At 32.2% G+C, this 12,222-nt stretch overlaps 1 long non-coding RNA gene across 1 annotated transcript; it reads right to left on the bottom strand.

Annotated features, from left to right (window-relative positions):
• Positions 1–5,022: 5,022 nt before the first annotated feature.
• Positions 5,023–12,124, bottom strand: LOC127709151 (uncharacterized). Its single transcript, XR_007985512.1, has 3 exons — positions 11,094–12,124; positions 8,823–8,918; positions 5,023–6,154 (listed from the first exon to the last, which is right to left on the bottom strand). It is a non-coding gene; the product is annotated as an uncharacterized LOC127709151 (long non-coding RNA).
• Between the last annotated feature and the right edge of the window lie 98 nt (positions 12,125–12,222).

Below are 12,222 nucleotides of genomic sequence, written 5' to 3' on the forward strand. Positions count from 1 at the left end.
TTTTCTATGCAAAGTTTCTCTTAATCTACTATAGTTTTCAAAATTCAAAGGAAAACACAAAAAATGGTAAAAATCATCAGTTAGGGGCAATAACTCCTTTAAGGAGACGACCAACGATTTTGGACTTGTTGTCTTAAATGTAATTCTTGTCTTGCTTTGGGTCAGATAGCTAAAATAAGGAGTTGTGGTATAATTGCCAATAAGACACCAAATACCAAATGACATAAATGTAAGCTGCTATTGGTCATCATACAATCTTCAACAATGAGCAAAGCCCATACTTTATAGCAAGCTATAAAAGGCAATGCCTTTAAAAAATGTTTATAACAAATAAAATGAGAAAACCTATGCCTGATTTTGGCTGAAATAAAATAAAACTAAAGAATAATTATGACAGACAGCAACCGACGACTACCACTGAACCACAGGCTCCTGACTTGGGACAGGAACTTAAAGAATGTGTGGGGTGGGGGAGGGCTAAATATGTTTACAAATAACTGACGTTTGTGTCATGTTTAATAGTATGCAGTCTGTGCTTTGCTTGTTGGAGGAATTTAAATCAAATATTATCTAGGGTGAATTCAAATGAGATCAACTCTGTAAAGTTATCATCTGTTAAACATACAAAAATCTCAATTCTTTAGGCGAAAGCTTGGAACAAATGAAATGAATATTTCAAAAAATATCAAAATCATCTAAACCATTTAGGACTTAATAGGGGGCATAACCAGGGAGGGAAAAAAGGGGGGGGGGTCAAAACATTGAATTGTTAATGCCCACAATCAAATCAAAAACAGTATTTTAGTGCTAGCAATTGAGCATCTGGATTACATCAGGTCATCTCAATCCACAGACCATTTGAGGCAGCTTAAGATAAACTTACAAAAAAAAGAAGAAAAATTGGGCAACATATAGAAATTTAATATTAAGAATACAATATATATTATATCACTGTTAATCCGGATTTCCGTATACATACATGTATGATACAAAATAGGTCTTATACTTTGATATTTCCAATTCAAATTTCTTCACATTTTCCCATTGCCATAGCAACATATTTCAAAAACACCATGATCACTGATAAAAATGTGTTTTATGATTGGCAACGGTATAACTTTACTTTATATTCGGTACGCTCTTGCAGAGAAATATATGCACATATATGTCACTGGCACTTGATACTCGTAACTAAGGAAACATTTTTCTTTGATGTAAGCAAGGAATTGTATATTTAAATATACAATTCCTTGATGTAAGACGTAAAGACAAGATTTCAATTAAAAGAAAATTTGTTTCTTTAACATATTCGGTATGACACAGCAAATCATTTAAGAACATTTTGAATTGAAACTATAAATGGGCGAAAGGCATTGTGTTAGTATACAAATCTTGGTCTTGTTTACCGAAGATGCCTATAATGGCGACTTTATGATACTAGAATGTGCTAAGGTATGATCCGCTTTTCTATTACTTAAAAAACTTGTATTTTAAGCCTGGTATCTATGATGAGTTGCTTGTGATAGGATATTCGCAATCATTTGGGATGGCTTGATTTATTTTGTATTCTCCGTAACCATTTGCCAGTTTGTCAAACACATATTTCTGTCACCCTTTTCTTGGGTACTTGACGAGATTGGCAGACCCTAGTGATGAGTTGTATTGTGAGAGAGTTTTTCAGATCTGTGAATACCTACTTCCTATTTTGGAATACTTATCACAACAACCTGTTTATTTTGTTTTAATTAAAATAAATGTGCAGGCGAGTAGCTACATTTACGTCAAAACGCCCGTGCGTACACATGAATTTTGGAGAAAAAATATTTTAATCTGAATGAATCAAAAGAAGTGGTTAAAAGTAATAACATTAACGGTACCAATTTTTCTGCACCAGTTGCGCATTTAGAAATCCTTTTAATTTTTCTTCAAAGACTTGTAATTGAAAATAAAAGTGACAAAATTTACTTTTTAATCAAATGGTAAATCATAATATATATTTATTCACTTTCTATCAAAGTCTGAATCTATTGTGAATTCTGCTGTTTCCAATTGTTTAAAGCTGCGACTAAAGCATTCATTATCTGCTGAGATACGATATGTGGTTTGCATTTTTGTCGAGCCAGTGAGATTTATGTCGCGAAAGCAAGACATACCGATCCTAGATTCCGTCGGCGTCGCAAACATTTAGGATCAGTCTTAGGTTAAAGTTTTCACACATATCTTTGTCAAACCTTCATCGAATTTTATGAAAATTTGGCAGAAGCTTTGAAAGTATTTTAATTTTTCTGTATTTTACTGACAAGCGGACTTGTCTTTTTTTTTTTGGCATTTAACAGACAGGATTAAATTTTTGTGATTTGATAAATGTGTAAACCTGTATAGATTGTTATGAAACTTTGACATAAGCTAATTTTAATTTTTCAAGATCAAGAAAAAGAATCTAAAGAATTTTTTTTCTTAAATCCCGCATTTGACTGATAAAAAGATTCACTTTTTTACAGTCTACATTACGCTTTTACACTGACAGCAGCAATCCGGCGAGACACAGGGTGCCACGGAACCGGCCTTTACGAACTTTTATTTTATACCTGACCATCTGTAGAATTAATTATTTCATGTGTCCATTAACGAAATTAATGAGTTTTTAACAGGTTGGGAACAACCCCTCTTGAGGGGTAACCCCCAATGTAATGACTATCCCTTTTAGGGGCACATTTCAAGTGATAAAAAATATGTTTTGTAAAAACCACTTCTTAGTACAAAAGGGCACATACTTTATATTATTTGAAGAAATTTTTCTCAAACTATACTGTTGTCTGCTCTATGGTCGGGTTGTTGTCTCTATGACACATTCCCCATTTCCATTCTCAATTTTATCTATCTGCATGGTATTATATGGTCAAAACATGTCCAAGAATTTTGTAATATTCATGGACTTATAACTTCTTTATTATTAAAAATAAGTGGATCCCTCTTTTAGAAAAGTTGTTCCAAATATAATGAATTTTTCCCCTTTTTAGTTAAAAAAGCTAAGTTTTTCTTTTTTCTTTTATACAACAGCAAAATGACCCCTTGTCTGGGGGACAGTCCCTCATTTAAGGGATATCTCTCATTTGGGGGGTTGTTCCCAACCTGTTTAACGACAGAAATGGTATCTCTTTTCTCAATAACGCGTGAGCTTTCGGTTGCTTCGCCCCATCGAATCCCCTACCAGAAGGCCCTAGAGCAGGCTCCTCGCCAAGGTTCGGGCGTACACTTAAGAGCCAATCTGCCAGAAAACCATGCAAAACCGTCCGAATGTCACTTTTTCCAAATGAGTTCATATTTGGCATATTGGTGCACCTTAGTAATGTAAATAACCACACAAATTTTTTTGGGAAAATATTGAACCGATCTGGATATTTTTTGAGCACCATGTTTTAACAGATGAATTTGCTCGAAAACAGCAAAAATAAGCCTTTTTTGGCATATTTCGCTGGTTTAAATAAAAAAATATGGTAACATTTATAATTTTTTGATAGTTGTTCCTAGTAATACGTCACTTTAAGTGTAAGAATGCATAGAATTAACAATGCTGTCTATTAAGTGTATGTATAATCTAACTGTTCAGGGGTTCAAATTAGCGGTGGTCCGAGGTCCGCGACCTTCCATTTTTGAAGTCGGACTCTCGTTTTGGTTACAAGCTACGCCCGACGGACCTTCGGTTTGAAAAAAAAATAAAAATAAACTTTGCCGACCTTTTTAAAACAAAAATTTCCAAACAATCTCAAAATTTATGTTCATCATTATTATTCATGACAGCGATGTTCATTTTGTTCAACCGCTAGCTTTATACCGAAAATTGCCAACTAGTAATGTGTAAATCCGAGTAAAATCGTATCTGACTGACAAAACAACATTGAAAAACAGAGCGGATAAGGGTAATTCCGGGTTTGCCGATCAAATACAATGAAAAAATAATAATTCCAGGCAGTTGACAAAATACATCTATGATGATAAAATATAAACACTAGAATTGAAAACCAAAAGATATATTGAAAAGAAAGAAAAGTAGGAAATATGTTTTTACAGAAACTCAAAATTACTTTTAGTTCATAAATTTTCATCTCAAAATCCAAAAAAATGTGACAGTAATTTTCTTTATCATTAATAAATATTGATATTACATGTAGATTTTTGTATAATGTAACCGTATTACTACAATTCCAAGAGGTAATGTCTTCTCAATTTTAAAGGACCAGTACAAATCTGGAAGTTTCTTATCTTATCTCACAGAGGAACTAATGCATTATAATAGTGCAACTAGATATGATACACTTAAACCAGAGACATATATACACATGTATATACGTCTCTGCTTAAACAGCTTTGAATTTGAACTGTTTTATCAAATGGTATAAGTAGTAATAAATTACCAATAGTTGAGACAACACACCCACCCATGGTGACACCCTCCTCAATAACAAAAAAAAAAGATTATCTGAATTTATAATATACAAGACAATTACAATTGTTATTAAATACTTTATACAACAGTGACTTTGACAATGAAACAAGTTGACCTAACACCAACAGCACATTAATTTTGTTACTTGTATCTTACTATGTTAGGAAATATTTCAAGTAAAAGTAGGACCTGGAATTTAGGTTGTGGACCTTTCAGTTAGGAGTGTCAAAGGTCCTGGACCTTCCAGTACCAAATGTTAATTTGAACCCCTGACTGTTTCAATATGTCTTATTTAGCTACATGTCCAAAATGGCTGATTTTGGTCATCTTTCAGAGCCAAAATACTCCCAAGACCCGTTTATTATTGTAAAACAACATATCTACTTGCAAAGTATAACTATATATACCCAATCAAAAAAAATATCAAGCTCGGCAAATAATGTTGGTATCTGGTATATGCCACAACAAAATGGGGTAACCTGCATATTCTAATTTTCTCAATTTTGCCGTCTAATTTGTAACTACTGACATATGATAGAATCTGGACTTATAAATAAGTATAACAACAAATGGAAAAGAATAATTAATGTTTCATTTAATACATTAAGAAAATAATCATGCATAAATACAAATTATTCATTATAAATCTAGAGGCTCCCAGGAGCCGAAATAGATCGTATTGACAAATTGTGCACCTAAAACGATAAAAAACACATATTTCAAACGCAATCAATTTAAATTAGAAGTTAAACAATTCAGAATAAGTTCAGACTGTAAAAAAAAAGTTTCTTCTGACCACTTTTGCAATTTATTCTTATAATATATTGATATAGTTGTAGGATAGTAGCAGAAAACTGTGAAAATTTGTAAATTTACACATTTCAGGGACAATAGCTCATAGATGTTATGTCCAATTTTTCAGAAAAATTTTGGGTATTTAGATCTTGTCATGTTGATAGTTTTTATCAATATATATATATTGAAAAGTTTTTAAATTTTGTATACATATATATATGTATGACACTTCTTCTAAAGTTATTAAGATGATGGTTTAAAAGTGAAAACTGTAAACAGATGATTTTAACAGACACTTAGTGATGGAAATTTTTTTATGACCCTTTGAGCCTAGTATGCTAACAAGGCAAGATTTGCCAGGTACCTATATCTATGTTGCTGCAATGTGGTCAATACAAACATGAAAATCATAAATGCTTCTAAAAAAAAAATCCCATAACTAGACGAAAAACAAATTACTTAGTCTATATATACCAGTGCAAAATTTATAAAGAATTTTGAATGAAATTGGATAGCTGTTAAGATTACTGTACCTATAATGCTCTACATCACATCCTCGGAGATAACAGAATTAAAATAAGTCATATGAATCTTCAAATTTCAATAAAGTTGAATGTGTTTTTTTATACTTGAACGGCTATAGGTTTTACTATAAAACAAGTGTACATTAACTTTCTTGTAAAAGAAAAACCATAACATTAAAATCTCCATAAATGATGAACTGTTATTTTTTGAGACATCATCCCATGGAAGATTTAACTGATGTTTTAAAGTTGGAAAGTTTCCGTTGCTTGTTTGGTTGGTTGAAATTGTTTCTGTTAGAAGCATTATCAGTCTCCCAATCTGATGTTGACTGCTGTGAAAGTTCAGTTGTTGTTGACACTGACGGAAAGGTTAGCTGCGAGTCTAGATCTGAAAACCACAAAGCATACATACATAAATCAGGCTGTTAGTTTTCATATTTTTTCATTTTCTTATTTTGGGGCCTTTTATGGCTGAATATATATGCAGTATAGGTCTTGCTCATTGTTGAAGGCCATATGGCATATGAAGACCTATAGCTTTACTTCTATGTCATTTGTTCTCATTGGCAATCATACCACATTTTTTTTTAATTTCATATATACCACTGACAGGAAATAAAATTGACAACTTTTACTGTAAGTGGATGCAGTTACAAAATTCTCCCAAATCATTTTTGCAGAATAGTTATTATCCACTCCTTTTAAGCATGTCCAAATAGCCCTTAACATCTTTACAACAATAAAAATTGCCTCCATTTGGTTTGGCATGTCAAATTAACTCTCAAAATAATTTTACATTGAAAACAGACAATGGTGATAATTTGATCGCTTTTAGTGACAATCTTTGAAATGGTGGCCATCTTTATATCTGTTCTCTGTGTCAAAGTACAGCTAAATATCAATATTCTTTAAAATCAAACTCAACAAAATTGGAAAATTTTACCCTTTATTTGCTGTGTCCATCTTTAAAAAAAAATTTCATTGTTTTGTTGGCACGTCAAAAGTGCTATAATTCCTTAATGTCAATTTTCATATAAGGCCATCTTGAAAATGTTTGCCATTTTGGAAGAAAAAACAACCTTACTTCATTTGTACTTTGTTTAGCATGTCAAACTACCACGACTATCCCTTATTAACAATTTTCATTAAATTAACCAGTGTTGAAATTTGTGCCATCCTTGGTGGCCATCTTGAAAATGTTTGACATCAGATAATCATCCACATATTGTGCTTTTCTTTTCACTAAAGTTTCGTTTAAAAAGATAACACCAGTTATCTCAGAAAAGGACAAATTTTGTGGAAGATGAAGAAAAAATGCAAGTTTGGACAGAACATTCAAGCTATAACAGCTCTAAATTTGTAATGGGATTAAATATTTGACAAAGAATAGGTTTCTAACACAGAATAAATATGGTATAAAGATAAAGTTTAATAGATTCAGCATATCAGAGAACCCCAAGATCAAATTAAGATTTAAAATTTAGTTTAATTTTGGACCCTTTGGACCTCAATGTAAACCAATTTCATAATAGGGCCCAAAAACTAAATACAGGTTAGATTCAGGCTGAATCAGCATCTTTAAAATTATTGTTGAAATCAAACACAGTTAAATTATGGACCCCATTTGAACCAACTTGAAAACTGGGACCAAAATCATAAATCTAAGTACATATTTATATTCAGGATATTTGATTATTTCTATTTATCATTCAAAGAACCCTAATTCATTGTAATTAGAGTTCAAGTTTTGTTAAAATTAAACTATGTTAAAATTTGGACCCTTTGGACTTTAAAATGTGGACAAATTTGAAAACCGGACCAAAATTAAAAATCTAAATATAAAACATTTGCATTTTGTATATCAAAAGAACCTCAAGAATTCAAGTTGTGTAGAAATCAGAAAAAAATTTTTGGACCATTTTGAAATCAATGTGAACCAATTTAAAATGGTGCCCAATTGCAACATCTTAAATTATTTAAATACATTGTTAGATTTAGCATATTAAGAACCCAAATAATGTATTTATTTTAGATTGTTCTTGTCCTAAACATGCATGAACTATTTGCCATTTGACATTAGCATTACCAACAACCAATCAATTAATCGAACAGGTGAAATATCTTCAAAAGTACCAATAAAAATCTCCCCCTTTTATATTTGAAAAAGTAAAATCACAAAAATACTGAACTCCGAGGAAAATTCAAAAAGGAAAGTCCCCAATCAAATGGCAAAATCAAAAGTTCAAACACATCAAACGAATGGATAACAACTGTCATATTCCTGACTTGGTACAGGCATTTTCTTATGTAGAAAATGGTGGATTGAACCTGGTTTTATAGCTAGATACATGTAATAAACCTCTCACTTGTATGACAGTCGCATCAAATTCCATTATATTGACAACGATGCGTGAACAAAACAAACAGACACAATAGGTAAAATTGTCAAAAATAGGGGTACAGCAGTCAACATTGTGTTATCATCTTAATCACTATAAAAACAAACAAATGTAACGAAGAAGCATAAAAAGGCATACATCAAATTTAACATCCTCATTTTGCTTATATTATACGATTTTATATATCTATGTAAAATCCACCCATAAAGGATGGAAGGTTTTAAGTACTGGCGTAAAATCGCGCGTTTGAAATTCGCACAGGTAGACATAAAATAATTTTGTCGTTCAAAGTATGACGGGATACATAAATACAGAGTCATGTAAAATGGATATCACAAAAAAGAGACTTAACAGTAAAAGTAATACGTTTAATAAATAAAATAATTGAAATGTAATGTATGAACAGTTCATTAGTCATTGTTAGTTATTGAATGGAAACTATAGGAGCCGCCCAATATAGTACTACAAATTAAAATTAGCAAAGTGATTTTTCAATGGGAAAACCAAGTTAACAAAGACCTGTTTAATAAAACTGATGTACAAATGTATAACATGTAATTGTATAATTATGTTATTATATAAGTGATTACATATACTTTGTATGATTACCATGTTATACAAACAGTTAAATTAATATATAAGTTAATAATAACTTACCAATATCTTCTTCTATACATGTATTTAGTTTGACCTGGCTATTGTCACTTTTACAAAAATTCATCTTAATTGAGCATTGCTTGCATATATATAGCCCTACAAATAAAAAGTGTTAAACTATAAAATAATTCTTCAATTTTGTTTTACATGAAATAAAATATATCAGACAGGAAATGTAGGGTAGTTTAGCATCACTGCGCATGTAGTTTAAATGTATGTTTTTTCTTTTAAAAAGGGCTCTATAAGTAATCTACATACATTTACATGTAGGGTCCTAAAATTGAACTTTACAAAAATTTGCAATGCTTTTGATTTTTTTAGTCTCCATGGCCTATTAGTTCATTAAAAAAATATTATTCTCTGGATAAAGTTGTCTAGTGTTACATGTACAGTATGTTGTATGTAAAACATGTATTTGTAGGAGGCTTTTCCACGAGATTAAAGTTTTTTTAGTAGACAAAGAGCTGAACAACTTCCAGTAAGAACTGAAAATATAACTTTAGGGGAAGAGAATAAAAACCTGACCTGCTAAATGTTGAATATGTTGAAATAGATTTTGATTATTATCATGATTCTGGTCTATAAATTGATTTTTTAAAGCAGAAAATAAATATATATTGTACCCTGGTTAATACATGTAGCTTGAAAATTAAAATTCTGTCCTAAGCTGACAAGGACATAAATATTTTGACCATTCTAACCCTCCCCTTGCTTTTTTAATCAAATGGTCCCAAGACAGAACAATGTATACACGGATATATATTATTTGCTTGCACTTTGCCATAGGAAATAAATAAGATGTCTTAGAAACAGGTCAGGTGTAAAAGAATATTCACATGCCCCTTCAACACCCCCCCCCCCCCCCCCCCCCCCTTTTTAGCTCACCTGGCCCAAAGGGCCAAGTGAGCTTTTCTCATCACTTGGCGTCCGTCGTCCGTCGTCGTCGTCGTTAACTTTTACAAAAATCTTCTCCTCTGAAACTCCTTGGCCAAATTAAACCAAACTTGGCCGAAATCATCATTGGGGTATCTTGTTTAAAAAATGTGTCCGGTGACCCGGCCAACCAACCAAGATGACCGCCATGGCTAAAAATAGAACATAGGGGTAAAATGTAGATTTTGGCTTATATCTCTGAAACCAAAGCATTTAGAGCAAATCAGACATGGGGTAAAATTGTTAATCAGGTCAAGATCTATCTGCCCTGAAATTTTCAGATGAATCGGACAACCCGTTGTTGGGTTGCTGCCCCTGAATTGGTTGTTTTAAGGAAATTTTGCCGTTTTTGGTTATTATCTTGAATATTATTATAGATAGAGATAAACTGTAAACAGCAATAATGTTCAGCAAAGTAAGATCTACAAATAAGTCAACATGACCAAAATGGTAAGTTGACCCCTTAAGGAGTTAGTGCCCTTTATAGTCAATTTTTAACCATTTTTCGTAAATTTTTGTAATCTTTTACAAAAATTTTCTCCTCTGAAACTACTAAGTCAAATTTAACCAAACTTGTCCACAATCATCATTAGGGTATCTAGTTTAAAAAATGTGTCCGATGACCCCACCCGCGAACTAAGATGGCCGACATGGCTAAAAAATAGTACATGGGGTAAAATGCAGTTTTTGGCTCATACATGTATCTCTGAAACCAAAGCATTTAGAGCAAATCTGACGAGGATAAAATTGTTCATTAGGTCAAGATCTATCTGCCCTGAAATTTTCAGACCAATCAGGCAACACGTTGTTGGGTTGCTGCCCCTGAATTGGTAATTTTAAGAAAATTTTGCAGCTTTTGGTTATTATCTTGAATATTATTATAGATAGAGATAAACTGTAAACAGCAATAATGTACAGCAAAGTAAGATCTACAAATAAGTCAACATGACCAAAATTGTCAATTGACCCCTTAAGGAGTTAGTGCCCTTTATAGTCAATTTTTTACAATTTTCATAAATTTTGTAAATTTTTGTAAATTTTTACAAAATATTTTCCACTGTAACTACTGGGCCAAGTTCATTATAGATAGAGATAATTGTAAGCAGCAAGAATGTTCAGTTAAGTAAGATCTACAAACACATCACCATCACCAAAACACAATTTTGTCATGAATCCATCTGTGTCCTTTGCTTAATATGCACATAGACCAAGGTGAGCGACACAGGCTCTTTAGAGCCTCTAGTTTTTAATCTAGCTACATGTAATGTATCAATTGTTGGTCCCCTAATTTCAGATTGACTATATGGAACAAATGAAAATTGATTGTAAGATTTGTACCTGTTCCTACTGGAATAACTCGTCCTGTATACAGCCTGTTTTGAAAGGGTGAAGATCCTTGGTCAGCTTTGGCTTTGCTGGAAGAGGGTTGGACAAGATGTTGACATCTTGCTTGACTATCATGTCATTGAATTTCATAAAAGTCCCTGTACTTCGAGCATATTCAAAGACAAGATGATGTAACAACCATGGGAAAATAAACCACTCCTTGTCTTATATAAAATAAGGAGTCCTGTTGGAAATTCTACACCATAGTTTTCAGTATTATTCAGACTTCCTAAATGTAGATGAATTGTAGTCTGTATCTGTATGAATATGTTTGGTTACCAATGCTGGTTTCAATACCACTGTAGAGAGAGTGTCGTTGATTTATTGATGGTGCGCCAGAGCAGTTTTTACACTCTCAATCTCAATTTTGGTGCGAGCAAGGTGGTTCCACTCGCTCACTTTTTTTTTACGAAGAATGATTTAGAATACTTTTGTTTTGCTCGTTGAAATCTAAAAACACTTTTTGCTGTTCATGGACTTATTTTTCCAATCAATATTTATCATGTTTATTCACTAAATTATTGTCATGATCATGATGATTGTCAAATTTCTTGGCAGTAATTATTTTTTTTGGAAATGCTATTTAGTGCATTCAGATATCTTAAATAGTTTGTAATATGTAGATGTATATAAGGCTGGGATATCCCACATGCTCATCCTAGATTATTAAAGTCACAAACTTCACTGTAAACATTTGTCTGCCAAACCATCACTGGGAGCTGACATGTTTGAGATCTTACCCAAGGGAGATAAGTCAATGGAAGAGCATAAAAGATGGACTCCCTGGTTTCAGACAATTTATTGATTTTTGGACTTGCAGTACAAATACGTCTTATTTCATTTTTCAGACAAATTGATTTTACTTGTTCGAATGATTTTATGAGCCATTTTAGTACCAATTGTGTTTAGAATTTAATTAAAATCAAAATCAAAATGTGTCAATTTGGGACTAAAATCACCATTCGTCCAAGGCATAAATTAACATATAATATTCATTTGCCAAGCTTACTATTTTGTTTTGATATTAAACATACCCCATAGTTAAAACCGATATAAGTTGCAAACAAATCCGGAATGGGTC

Source organism: Mytilus californianus, unplaced genomic scaffold (assembly GCF_021869535.1).
Source record: "Mytilus californianus isolate M0D057914Y unplaced genomic scaffold, xbMytCali1.0.p SCAF_7, whole genome shotgun sequence".
In the NCBI taxonomy this organism is placed as follows: domain Eukaryota; kingdom Metazoa; phylum Mollusca; class Bivalvia; order Mytilida; family Mytilidae; genus Mytilus; species Mytilus californianus.